Below are 14,686 nucleotides of genomic sequence, written 5' to 3' on the forward strand. Positions count from 1 at the left end.
ACAATGGGGGGGGGGGGGAGAGAGAAGATTCCAAATGATGATGGAATAGGAAGAAGCATGGAAGGAAAGGAAAGGAAGTGACAGCTTTTAAAAGAGGCAAAAAGGAATCAAGATGAGGGGGAAGAAGAATAAATGGAATTCAGAGCAGAAATAGAGGGAGAGAGGGAAGATAAAATGAAGCATGGGACATAGAATTGAAGAGAGTCCTTTGTGTAAACAATCTATTTTTTTCAGGGTGAAATAACTTAATATTCCCAAATGCACCATGCTTTTCACTTTGCTTTGATGCACAAGTTATGAGCCACCTAATTCCAAAAGTTTCACTGCATGTCTTGGAACTAGCCGGTTAGGGATGGTATCTTCTCGTTCTGGCTCGGATAACCCCCTTACTCACACAGTGTTCCCAGTACCGTTAGACCTTCCCACTGCACCATTCCTGGAGCATTTAAAGCTGCACCCCACTCAGCCAGCATTGCCAGTTCTGACCTGAAGGTCATATTGTCACATTTCCTTATTGCACACATCTCAACTCTTTGCACATTTTCGCATCCCCAGCACAGGCTGTTTTGCATTAGCTGGTGCAAAGAAGCGTGCAGTTGTGGAGCATGGGTCATACCACAAAGGAAACACAGTAGTTCTGCATTCCAAGCCGTATCCTATGTTCTGATGTGCCTCTCTGGCAAAAGTGCTCTTTCTGCTGTTCTTTTCTTCCTGTGTGCTTCTGTTCGTTGCACCTTTGCTTTAGATACAGCAGTCAGTGGCAAGAGCTTGTCTTTTGGCTCCCTGTCTCAAAGCCCAGTTCCATCTACCCAGCCAAAGATAGAATGGCGCCGTCTGCACACATGCGCCCATGCACGCACGCACACAGACACACACACATTCATCCCTCTCCTTCCCACCCTGATGCTGACAGCCTTTTCTTCTGCTCCTCCCCTCTCCAGCCTTTTCTTTCTGCAGTGCTCCGAGCCTTTACTGCAGTGTAATCCATCACTCACAAGGTCTGGAGGGGTGGGGTGGCTAGAGAGCATAACTATTCACTGACTACAGGGAGAAGAAAGACTTTCAGAATGCAGAGCCTTCAGAAGCAGAATTCGCCAGCCAACAGGCTTTTTGAGATATTTAATTTATTTAGTTTCTTTGTTTTCGTGCATGGGAGGGTGGGGTGGGCTGGGGGAGAGAAACATCGCTGCCAACATTCCAGCGAAGGTGACTGAAAAGAAACCAAGGAGACGGGAAAGCGAGAGACAGCAGCAAGGAGCACAGAGGAGAGCTGTGAGAAAGATGAACAGAGGCAGACAAAAAGAAGAAGAGGGATGTCAAGAAGGGAAAGAGAGCAGCCATGGTGGAAGCGGGGAAAAACCAAAATGGAGAGCAGCAGACGCAGACAGGAAAATGTGGGCAACACTTGGAAAGTGTATTGAGCCTAAAGAAAGGGAAGACGCAGGAAACTTTTCGGCAGGGAGAACTGCTTAAAGATGAAGGAAAGGGGATCAGGGAAGGGAGATACGAGCACACAGTTTTAACTTTAAAACGTTTGAGTAAACATTTGCATACAAGCAGCACATTTTGAGCTGCAAATTGCCCCAATTTTGAGCCCAGTCCTGGGAGAGGTTCAGGACATTTCAAAGGTCGTTGCAATGATGAATAAGGATAGCTCAACATATTAGTTGTCGTTCCCAATGAAAGTTTCCATGATTATTGTCACACAGTGTAAGCAGAGGGAGGCACCTCCCCCCCCCCCAAGAAACCTATAGTTTCTTCCATTGACTGAGCAATGATGAGCCAAAGAAATTGTGTGTTGTGACTTGCAGAGCACACTTTATTTCCTGATACCCGAATAAAATTGAAAGTATCTTACATTCATCAGTGTCCAATGTTGCTCTAATAATCCTAAATGGAGGTGTAATTTATGGTACTGTAGTGAATATGTGTTGTGCCCTCAAACTGTAAAGTAAAAAGCTGGACGGGGGGGGGGGGGATAAAGACACAGCTGAGCCTTTGTCCAAGTTTCAATCATTTCTCCACCTACAGGTTCCTAACCCACATATCATCTTGCAAAAATGTGGGTGTTTATTTGTAGAAATTTACCCAATCAGATAATAGAAGATTGTTGATGCCTTAGCTCAGAAATACTCCCTATGGCAGGAATAGCTAGCAGTGTACTGCATTTTGTGTTGTGGAAACAAGAGTTCAGGTGTATGGAACATTTTGCTAAGAGGGTAAAACCCTGTACATTGCTGAAGTTGCTTCCTGTACATATAAACTTCCAAACTTTTTAATGTTTTCTGGCTGAACTGTGTTTTGACCTTTCATGCAAGTAAGGAACTAGGAACCAGGAATCATAACTACCGGTATATCCCAATTTTTTGCAATAGGCTTGAATGTGGGAGGAGCTGAAGCCGACCTTTCAAAAGTTGAAAGTAATACATGCTTGGGAAGATAGCTGTATCTGTTGTCAGAAAGAAGTGAGCAAGATTTGAAAGAAGACTTGTTTATGTCTCTGTTTCTCTGCAACAGTCCAGTTAGTCACATGGAACAAAGAAGTTCTGTGCCCTCTTAAAGTATTAACACAGCACTTTTCTTGAATTCTTCTGGGTGGGTCCTGGTCACTTTCAAGAGTTGCCAGTGCATGTTGAGGGCTCAGGAATTAACAAGAGAGTATTGCTGAGTGTCTGGAGATCATGTATTGTGATTGTTCCATGGCTTCCGGACATACATACAGTGGAACCTCGGGTTACATACGCTTCAGGTTACATACACTTCAGGTTACAGGCTCCACTAACCCAGAAATATTACCTCGGGTTAAGAACTTTGCTTCAGGATGAGAACAGAAATCGTGCTCTGGCGGCACGGCGGCAGCAGGAGGCCCCATTAGCTAAAGTGGTGCTTCAGGTTAAGAACAGTTTCAGGTTAAGAATGAACCTCCGGAATGAATTAAGTACTTAACTTGAGGTACCACTGTATTCTGGATGTTGTGTCTAGGAAACTCTTGTTCCTCTCCATAGGATTTCATGGGATTCTATTTATTTATTTTGTGAAATATATTATATTGCTTGATTGTAGAGAAAATCTCAGAGTGGTTTACCACAAAAAAAAGACAGAATAATCTCCCAGGCTTTTTAACATCTACATTGTACTACTGGGTGAAGTTCTTCAGAGATTTGGAGTCCAGTAGCATAAAAATGCTGAAGATAGCTCTATTTCGCCTTTTCATCATGCTGAGGTGGTGCTTTTGCCACCCTTAATGAGTACTTGGTAAGTGGGGGTACAGAAGAGGATGAATAAATAGTTCAACCCAAACAAGAGTCAACACAGAGATGGTGGTGGTAGGCTCAGTAAACAGGTTGGTTGCGGAAATAATCTTCATAGAATCGTAGATTTGGAAGGGACCCTGAGGATCATCTAGTCCAACCCCCTGCAGTGCAGAAATATGCAGCTCTCCCATATGGGAATTGAACCTGCAACCTTGGCATTATCAGCACCATGCTCTAACCAACAGAGCTATTCAGGGTTCATGGCTTTGCACTTGTCCTTTAGGGATCATGTTCACAATTGGGAAGCACTTTTGGGCTCAGCATAGTTCCAAGATGCTCATGTAACCACTGTGGTCTGGAGTTCTTTCCATCACCATTGGGTAATAGTCCAGTTGTTCCTGTTGCTAGAAGGTTAGGCTCTAGCTCTGATACAGCCAATGTGGTATAGCCCTCCAGATGTTGTTGGACCACAGCTCCATTGTCCCTGACCATTGCTTATGCTGGGACTGATGTAGCCCGCAACCCGTGGAAGGCTTCCCCTGAGGCCCTGGGATGGGAGCCAGTGTGGTGTAGTGGTTAAGAGCGGTGGACTCATAATCTGCTGAACCGGGTTTGATTTCCCACTCCTCCACATGCAGCTGCTGGGTGACCTTGGGCTAGTCATACTTCTCTGAAGTCTCTCAGCCTCACTCACCTCACAGAGTGTTTGTTGTGGGGGAGGAAAGGAAAAGGAGATTGTTAGCCGCTTTCAGACTCCTTAGGGTAGTGATAAAGTGGGATATCAAATCCAAACTCCTCCTCCTCCTTCTTCATTCTTGTATTGATGACTTTCATGGCTTAGAGTTTCTGCTGTGACTGCTCTTGAAGACAGTTCAGAAGCTTCAGCTGGTTCAGAACCTGTCTGCTGACGGGCTGAAGGCATTGTAAACACATAACCACCATTTTGAAACATCTTCATTGGCTGCCAGGCTCTTCCTGCGTTCAATTCAAGGTTCAATTCAAGGTCTCCACCAAAGAGGAGACAGGGGACTCCCCTGAGAAGGAGGTTAGTTCACCAACACAGGAGCCAGATATATGGAGAAACGTGACTCAGAGAAGTAAGAGGCCCAGGGTTCGCTCTGATTGTTTAGAAATACACAATCACTTTGAGGTCCTCTCCCCTAGCATGGAAGACGAAGAGCAGACTCCATTTGAGGATCTCTCCCTCATTACAGTCTATCAGGTATATGAAGACAAGTAGCAAAGTCAGTCCTCAGGGAATGTGCAGGCGACCTTGGAACGGACAGCTCACGGAAGAACCCCGACCAAACCTAAGAGGAGGTGTGTAGTGGTGATAGGGGATTCCCTACTGAGGGGAACAGAAGCAGTGATCTGTGGGCCTGACAAGATGTCTCGGGAAGTGTGCTGTCTCCCCGGGGCTAAGATCCAAGATGTAACTGAACGACTGCAAGGAATCATAAAACCCACTGACAAATACCCCTTCCTCTTGGTTCATGTGGGAACCAATGACACTGCAAGCAATAGCCTCCAGAAGATCAAAAGAGACTACGAGGCTCTGGGCAGGAAATTGAAGCAATTAAATGCACAAATTGTCATCTCATCTGTTCTCCCAGTTGAACGACGTGGCCCAGGGAGAGAGGGAAAAATAGTGGAAGTGAATAGCTGGCTTCGCAAATGGTGTAAACAGGAACGGTTTGGATTCTTAGATCACGGACTGCAGTTTCTTGAAGATGGACTTCTGGCAAGCGATGGGCTGCACCTCACAACGGTTGGGAGGAATGTTTTTGCCAAAAATCTCAGAAACCTCATCAGGAGGGCTTTAAACTGACTAATGTGGGGGAGGGAGACAGTGCTCCTGAAGGTAGGAGTCTATCAATTGATGAAGATGATCATCCAAATGTCATAGACCAAATGGAGCAAACAGCACGCAGACCTAGTGGTGGGAGGAAAAAATCCTTAAATAAGAGACACGGGGGAATGATTAATGGACTTCAATGTCTGTAAACTAATGTGCAAAGCATGGGAAATAAACAAGATGAGCTTGAGCTCTTGGTACAGCAAACTAAATATGACATAATAGGCATCACTGAAACCTGGTGGGATAAGTCCCACGATTGGAATGTAATAATGGAGGGATACAATCTATTTCAGAGAAACAGACCAGACAAGAAAGGAGGAGGAGTGGCGTTATATGTCAGGGATGTGTATACCTGTGAAGAGATCCAAGATTTAGAACCTCAAAGCCAAAGTGAGAGCATTTGGGTCAAAATTAAGGGAGAGAAGAATAACAGTGACCTCATTGTGGGAGTTTACTATAGATCCCCAAGCCAAACGGAGGACATAGATGATGCCTTCCTGGAACAGATGGCCAAGCATGCAAAAGGAAGGGAGATAGTAGTAATGGGGGACTTCAATTACCCGGATATTTGTTGGATGTCAAACTCAGCCAAGAGCATAAGGTCAAACAGATTCCTCACTGGCCTTGCAGACAACTTCATTGTCCAGAAAGTGGGAGAAGCAACAAGAGGAACAGCCATTTTAGATCTGGTCCTAACCAATGTTGATGACCTGGTTAGTGGGGTAGAAGTGGAAGGATCATAAGGCGCGAGTGATCATGCTCTTCTGAAGTTTACTATACAGCGGAAAGGAGCAGCCAAGCATACTAGGACTCAATTTCTTGACTTTAAGAAAGCCGACTTCATAAAACTTAGGGAAGTGCTGGGTGAGATCCCATGGACAGTAATACTAAAAGGAAAGGGAGTTCATGATGGCTGGGAGTTTGTTAAGAGGGAGATAGTAAAAGCACAACTTCAGGCAATACCAATGAGACGGAAACATGGAAGGTGTCTAAAGAAGCCAGGGTGGCTATCTAAAGAACTTTTAACTGAGTTAAGATTAAAAAAGGATGTGTACAAAAAATGGAAAAGGGGGGAAACCACCAAAGAGGAATTCAAACAAATAGCCAGCACGTGTAGACACAAAGTCAGAAAAGCTAAAGCGCAGAATGAACTCAGGCTTGCTAGAGAGGTTAAAAGCAACAAAAAAGGCTTTTATGGGTATGTTCGCAGCAAAAGGAAGAACAAAGAAACAGTGGGGTCACTCAGAGGAGAAGATGGTGAAATGCAAACAGGGGACACAGAAAGGGCTGAACTCCTCAATGCCTTCTTTGCCTCAGTCTTCTCCAATAAAGAAAGCAATGCCCGACCTGAAGAATTTGGAGCAAATGATTCAGCAGAGGAAACACAGCCCAGAATAACTAAGGAGATAGTACAAGAATACTTGGCTAGTTTAGATGTATACAAGTCTCCAGGGCCAGATGAACTGCATCCAAGAGTATTAAAAGAACTGGCAGATGTGATCTCAGAACCACTGGCAGTCATCTTTGAGAATTCCTGGAGAACAGGCGAAGTCCCGGCAGACTGGAGGAGGGCAAATGTTGTCCCTATTTTCAAAAAGGGGAAAAGAGAGGACCCAAATAATTACCGCCCAGTCAGTCTGACATCAATACCAGGGAAGATTCTGGAGCAGATCATTAAGCAAACAGTCTGTGAGCACCAAGAAAGGAATGCTGTGATCACCAATAGTCAGCATGGATTTCTGAAAAATAAGTCATGTCAGACTAACCTGATCTCGTTTTTTGACAGAATTACAAGCCTGGTAGATGAAGGGAACACAGTGGATGTAGCCTACCTTGATTTCAGCAAGGCATTTGACAAGGTGCCCCATGATATTCCTGTAAAGAAGCTGGTAAAATGCGGTCTTGACTATGCTACCACTCAGTGGATTTGTAACTGGCTGACTGACCGAACCCAAAGGGTGCTCATCAATGGTTCCTCTTCATCCTGGAGAAGAGTGACTAGTGGGGTGCCACAGGGTTCTGTCTTGGGCCAGGTCTTATTCAACATCTTTATCAACGACTTGGATGATGGACTCAAGGGCATCCTGATCAAATTTGCAGATGACACCAAACTGGGAGGGGTGGCTAACACCCCAGAGGACAGGATCACACTTCAAAACGACCTTGACAGATTAGAGAACTGGGCAAAAACAAACAAGATGAATTTTAACAGGGAGAAATGTAAAGTATTGCACTTGGGCAAAAAAAATGAGAGGCACAAATACAAGATGGGTGACACCTGGCTTGAGAGCAGTACATGTGAAAAGGATCTAGGAGTCTTGGTTGACCACAAACTTGACATGAGCCAACAGTGTGATGCGGCAGCTAAAAAAGCCAATGCAATTTTTCCCCCCAATGCAGAATCATAACAAAAATTACAAACATTGAATCCAAAATAATACTGTACAAACAAAAATTCTGGGCTGCATCAATAGGAGTATAGCATCTAGATCAAGGGAAGTAATAGTGCCACTGTATTCTGCTCTGGTCAGACCTCACCTGGAGTACTGTGTCCAGTTCTGGGCACCACAGTTCAAGAAGGACACTGACAAACTGGAACGTGTCCAGAGGAGGGCAACCAAAATGGTCAAAGGCCTGGAAACGATGCCTTATGAGGAACGGCTAAGGGAGCTGGGCATGTTTAGGCTGGAGAAGAGGAGGTTAAGGGGTGATATGATAGCCATGTTCAAATATATAAAAGGATGTCACATAGAGGGAGAAAGGTTGTTTTCTGCTGCTCCAGAGAAGCGGACACGGAGCAATGGATCCAAACTACAAGAAAGAAGATTCCACCTAAACATTAGGAAGAACTTCCTGACAGTAAGAGCTGTTCGACAGTGGAATTTGCTGCCAAGGAGTGTGGTGGAGTCTCCTTCTTTGGAGGTCTTTAAGCAGAGGCTTGACAGCCATATGTCAGGAGTGCTCTGATGGTGTTTTCTGCTTGGCAGGGGGTTGGACTCGATGGCCCTTGTGGTCTCTTCCAACTCTATGATTCTATGATTTTGGCCTTCATCTTTAAAGCCCAGTCTTGCCTATTTCAGGAAGCATCTTATCTTGTATGAGCCTCAGCAGGCCTTAAGATCTGCCAACCAAGTCCTTTTTTCTGGGTACCATAAATTGTGGCTTTAGTCTTTTTCTGTTCCATAAAGCTCTGTTCCACTGGAGATTCAGCGGACACACACTCTCCCCTCTTTTTCACCGTTCCCTCAGCAATTAGATTTTCAAAGCTTTGTTACTTGGCTTATGCTGTCGTTCCGTTTGATTGGCTTAGGCTTTCTGCTGTTTGGTTAGACTTTTTGCATATTGGAACTTAGATTTATTTTTTAAGACTTGAATTGTACGTTGTTATTGTAAACTTCTTTGCCTGGAAGGGCACCTACAAAGGCAGCAAATAAACAAATAATATCTAAATAGTGAGCTGGTGTAGAATTGTGTGTGGCGGGGAAGGGGAGTGACTCAGTTATGGATCAAGTCCCCCATTTGAGCCTCACCTTTGCCCTGAATTCACCAGGATGCCTTATGCAAGCCCCACTTAGCCACATCTTTCCTTGCGCAATGTGCTGACAATAACGCCCACCTTCCTTCCAAAACTGTTGTAAGGATTGCAGCAAGGAGACGGCTTTGATCCAGCAAACGGTGAGCATAACTCCACTTGCGGAATGGGACTTTACCCAGCTCCCTCCTCCATTCTACAGCTCCCTGTGCTGCCCCAAGGGACTCAGGGGAATGATGTGAGAGGTGATGCGAGGGAGCCGCAAATGGAAATAGCAGGTCATGTTACCCCTCCCCAGGCAGGCAGAAGCACCTTGACTCTTGCTAGGGCCTCTCTGGATCTAGTCCAGGGTACGTGAAGTGCTCTGAACACTTGGAAGCACTCTGGAAAGCTAAGTATTAAATAAACCAAGGTGTGTGAGCGAAGTGAAGCCAACAGGAGGAGAGCCAAGCGCTGCTGTTCTTCCTCTCCCTTCCTCCCGCATCTCTCTCCGCACAGACATCTATATGAATTGGGGAGGTGGTGGTGGTGGCCCAGTCACCTCAGGCAGCCGAGTCTTTGTGTCGTTTTGAACAGGATATATACACCTCACAACAACACCTCGTTTCAATAAAGCTTGAGCAAGGGAATGTCCAGATGGGGTAAAATCTATCTTAATTAGTGGGAAAGATGTGGATTTTCAGCTACAGGCATCAAAATTGTATTTAGCCAGCCCAAGAGGGCAGGAGCCTGGGTCCATCCCCCCTCCTAATATCCTGCTCAAAGGCTGTGGGGGTTACAGTTCAAGACCCTCATATTTCAGAGCATCTTCCTGAGTCCTTAATGGCACACATTTTAAGTCTGATCCGGGGATCCACACAAAATAAAGTGTGGGATATGATGTTCACACTAAATTCTAATTCATGGTCGTTGACTTTGGGTGCTTTCTCTGCCGGACTTCAATCTTCCGTCATCCCTGACCACTGACCAGGCTTGCTGGAGTTGAACAACATCTGGAGGGCCACACAGGTTTCCCCATTCCTGGATTGGGGGTTGAGGTCCAAAAACAGATAGAGGCTGCACTGTGTTGTTTAAACTCAAGGTGAGACTTGGCGTGGCTATCTTGACTGATGTTGTGGAACTTCCTGTCAGCTGTGCTATTTCTGAAGCACAGTAAATACACTGGAGAAATGAGAACCATGTGTTCTACATCTCTATCATAGAATTGTAGAGTTGGAAGGTGCCCAAGGGTCATCTAGTCCAACCCCCTGCAATGCAGGAATCTCAACACGTGGTCCCCCATCAAATTTGAAACCATGCTGGACCCTGCTTAGCTTTGCAAGTGCTCTGGCACTTTTATTACCACTAGGAGGCTTCCTTGTGTATTTATTTAACAACATTTATATGTGACTGTTAACAAAACATCTGAGGGGCTTAGGTAAAGGACCCTTGACAGATAAGTCCAGTCGCAAACGACACTGGGGTTGGGGTGCTCATCTCTCTTTGTTGGCTGAGGGAGCCGGCGTTTGTCCGCAGACAGTTTTTCTAGGTCATGTGGCCAGCATGACTAAGCCGCTTCTGGCGAAACCAGAGCAACGCACGGAAACACCGTTTACCTTCCTGCCAGAATAGTACCTATTTATCTACTTGCACTTTGCCATGCTTTCAAACTGCTAGGTTGGCAGGAGCTGGGACTGAACAACGGGAATTCATCCCGTCACGGGGATTTGAACCACCGACCTTCCGATCGGCAAGCCCTAGGCTCAGTGGTTTAGACCACAGCATAAAAATATAAAATAAAACATAAAAACTATTGATAAAAACGGTTAAAGACAAATATATAAAATATTCAAAAGAAACAGTAGCCAAAAAGAAATAAAGCACATGGGGGAATCTGCGGTGTAGTACTATGAATGGGGCAAGCCCTCTGCTAGAGTGGGAGTAGACAAATTGGAGCAGGTGCTTATAAAGAGCTTCCATCTGCCACAGAAATTGCAGGTCACCAATTGTTATTTGTTTCTTTTTAAAGTGTTTAATGACGGCATAGATGGGATCCACCACAGCCTGTTACTTTGAAAAACTGCTCTGCAAAAGTGGGTTACATGGACTGTGTTTCTCCCTGTGTGATCTTGATACAAGAGGAGGTTTGACGACATCAACTGCCAGATCAAGCTGCAGCTGCAAAACGGACACAGGCAAGTGAGAGATACCTGAGCATTCTAGATTTTAGCAGTGCTCCCATTTTTAAAATGTGCCAAGCGTAATTCCGGTTAGGAGTGAATCATGCTTGGGAAAGTAATGACACTAAACAAACTTGAGGCGTATAAGGTTAATAATCTCCGCTGATATCAGAGGCTCAACAAAGGAGCAGATGAAACTGCTGGAGGCCATGCCATTGTGTAGGATTCAGTTAAGTGAGCTTTGTGACCCAAGAACTGGTGACCTCGCCCACAGTGACTTAGCTGAACACACAGTTCTTACATTATTCACACCGGTGCGCTCAGACACTGCGCTGCAGCTCATTAATGCCTAATCACTGATATGTAACTTAATGCAGGTTTAGCTTATGAGCACAGGACAATGAAGGAGGAAGAACAGAAGGAACATGCAGTTAGTACCTGTACAGTTTTTCTACTCTTAAAGTTCCTCAAGCATGCAACAAAATCCTCCCACTTTGGACACAGAAAGCATCGCAAAACTTGGGACTGGCAGTAGCAAAACCACTAGACCCCCTTGGATCAACACCAGGGTCCCAGTCAGAAGTATTGCCAGGGCCAGCCCACTCATGAGGCAAGGTGAGGTGACCGCCTCAGTCGGCAGGATCCACAGAGGCAGCAGATCTGGGCTCCAAGGAATGCATTGCCCACTGCTGCAGCTGGCATGGTTAACAGCGATGGCTGTGGCTTGCTCCTTGCAGGCCAGATCATCCTCCTCCAAATTGAAGGCACTGCCGGTCTTGTCCTACCCTTGCTCTTGATGTAGATCTTTATTACATCATTGTTCCTGATATAGATCTTCATCAGAGGTGGACCTTGGTAATATGGTGCCCTGTCTGCGGACAAACGTCAACTCCCTCGGCCTGTAAAGCAAGATGAGCGCCGCAACCCCAGAGTCGTCTGTGACTGGACTTAACTGTTTTGGGACGCGGGTGGCGCTGTGGTCTAAACCACGGAGCCTCTTGGGCTTGCCGATCAGAAGGTCGGCGGTTTGAATCCCTGCGACAGGGTGAGCTCCCATTGCTTGGTCCCAGCTCCTGCCAACCTAGCAGTTCGAAAGCACGCCAAAAAGTGCAAGTAGATAAATAGGTACCACTCCAGCAGGAAGGTAAACGGTGTTTCCGTGTGCTGCTCTGGTTTCGGTGTTCCATTGTGCTAGCTTAGTCATGCAGCTTAGTCATGCTGGCCACATGACCCAGAAAAACTGTCTGCGGACAAACGCTGGCTCCCTTGGCATGTAAAGCGAGATGAGCGCCGCAACCCCAGTGTCGTCTGCGACTGGACTTAACTGTCAGGGGTCCTTCACCTTTACCTTTTGTGCCAGGCCAAAATTCGACACCCACCACACTAGCCCTCATGCCACCTCTCCAAATCTGGGCAAGCACTAACTAGGTTTTGGGAAGGAGGCAAAAGGACTCTAGGACCTCACACCTCCTTCCCAAAGCCTGGCACTTCCTAGGCTTTGGGAAGAAGGATGGAAGGCGCCCTGTACGGGGGAACTGGTTGTGCTGCCCTAAAGCCGCCTCTGTCCTCACTCACTTCATTTAATGGAGATTCAAAACCCCATCAAAATTCCAAAGGTACAGACCAGTTATTGCTATGGAACAGGGGAGCCATGCCTGGGGAAGGAATTGTGCATTAGATGTGAAGGAATGAACAGCTGGTGAAAGGAAAATTCTCTTGTCAGTAACATGAACCAAAACAGCTGAAAACAGAATGGGGTCTCCTATGTTGATGGTCTGAATATGAATGCAGACATTTCTTGGAGTTCCTGGGGGTGGGGGAAGCGATTCTGGGAATTCCAGAAATTTGCAGCTTACCAAAGGAAAAACATCCAGGGTTTGGGCAACTGAAGATTTGTCTCCAGCATCTAGGCAAGTGACTGTGGTCTAGAGAAAGCAGGGTCCTGTCAGGATACTGCTGAGGGCAGTGGAACTCAGCTGACCTACGATCTCCTGCAACTAACACAGAGAACTGCATATTTTGAGGAACTGTGCAATGTAAATGGAGGCTGCTTGAAAATGTGTTTTCTTTGTTACTATCTTGCAGCTCCCTCCAGTGTTTACAATGTGCAATGGCACCATTTGCCAGCTTTTTAGGGTGGGAAAGAGCCAGCATTAAGGAAAACAAAGACGTCAGTTTAACATTCAGATTTCTGAAGCCAAAAAAAGCAAGGAAATGGCTAGGCTATGGCTCCCACTTAGACTTTCACCCTATCTTAGCGGTAACATGCATTCTGTATAGCCTCACAATATTGTTTTTGCCACCTCTGCACTTTCCCTTGCTCATTCAGCTCAAGTCCTCTTCTGCATTTCGCAGCAACACTGAAGCCAGGTTTATGCAGGTGCAGCCCAAGCCATTTTTATGCCTGAGGCGAAGGCCATTCTGTGCACAATATCCGACTAGGTTGGTGATTGAATTTTACTTCAGCACTGGTGGCAGAGCAGGGTCCTCCACTGGGGCAGCAAGCTAGCTTAGGGGCTGCAGGACACATCACATGGCACACATTTCTAGTCACTTTCTACCCCTCAAAATTTGCCACCTGAGGCAGCTGCCTCATTCTGCCTCGGGGAAGGGCTGGCCCTGGGTTCATGGTATGTCAATATTCTAAGCTTTCAGTTCTGACATAGTGCCTGCTTCAAAGCTTGCCACAAACTAGAGACAGCTCTGCATTTCAGCAGGAGATAAATACAGCAGATCTGGGTTGTTGTCCTTCCCCTGAGATTTGGTGACAATGGGCCCTGTTTCTTCCCTCCAAAGGATCTTTCAGGGAGACCATAGCTGGAGGAAGTGTTGGGGCAGCCTCAGTTTAGGTGCATGCCAAGCAACCAACACCACCTACGGAATGGGGCAAAAAGCTCTGAAAGAAAGACACACATTACAATAGTGACTGTTGGTCTCAGGAATGCACATCTCTCTGTGCTCTCTTTCCCCTGCTAATATGGCTGCAGGAATGGGTTAAAACGGAAAAGAACCAAAGCTGGTGGGGAGAAAGAGGCTGGAGATAGATGAAGAAACCATGTGTTTTCATGCACATTCCCACCATTTGGTGGCCATTTCATTATCAACTTGCAAAGCTAGGGTTGCCAACTTTTGAAATAAAGGCGGGGGGTGGAGTCCAACACCAAACCTGCCTCATATACAGAAAGAACAAAATCATACTGGATACCTTAGTTGCTTAGAGTGCGGTGCTGATAACCCCAAAGTTTCAGGTCTGATCCCCGTATGAGACAGCTGCATATTCCTGCATTGCAGGAGGTTGGACTACATGACCCTCAGGGTCCCTTCCAAGTCTACAATTCTATGATTTCTATGAAAATAAGAAGTGTGGGGGGGTTTGGTGGAGAGAACAACTTTGTCCGTTGTTTGTCTTTCAACAGACCTCAACGCAACCCCCCACCCAACTCATTCCCCCTCTCCCCAAGGTTGGTCAGGAATCCTACAAAACACACTCATAGGCTTGGGTTCCCCAGGCCTGAGAGTCTTACTCCAAATAATGTCATATGATGATGCCTTCTTATCAGTGCTTATCACTGTAAACTTGAGAAACTTGTGTAAACATTGCAAATCCCATTTCTTTAGCCTCAGACTCAACAAGATAGGTGGATTTGCTAGTAGGTTCATGCCATAAAATCTTCAGCTTTTCCTTCACCTTCCCTTCACCTAAAAGATCTTTCATTTTTAAATACATACGCAAACATGCACTTTCTGTTGTGTTGAGCTGCTAGAGACGCTAAATTAAATGCAGAAGTCTCCCCTCCCAATCTGCACATTCTGTCCTTTACTCTCTTCTCTGCTTCCCCTGCTATACAGTCTGAAGTCCCTGGGGCAAGGTCCCTCCCATGTC

At 45.9% G+C, this 14,686-nt stretch overlaps 1 long non-coding RNA gene across 1 annotated transcript in view; it reads left to right on the forward strand.

Moving 5' to 3' along the window:
• LOC308577056 overlaps positions 1–10,813 on the forward strand; it is a 28,557-nt gene extending 17,744 nt beyond the window's left edge. Inside the window, exon 4 of the long non-coding RNA XR_014003395.1 lies at positions 10,653–10,813. This is a non-coding gene — a long non-coding RNA (uncharacterized lncRNA). The remainder of the gene's footprint in view (positions 1–10,652) is intronic.
• The last annotated feature ends 3,873 nt before the right edge of the window (positions 10,814–14,686 follow it).

This window comes from Podarcis bocagei, assembly GCF_964188305.1.
Source record: "Podarcis bocagei genome assembly, chromosome: 17".
NCBI lineage: Eukaryota > Metazoa > Chordata > Lepidosauria > Squamata > Lacertidae > Podarcis > Podarcis bocagei.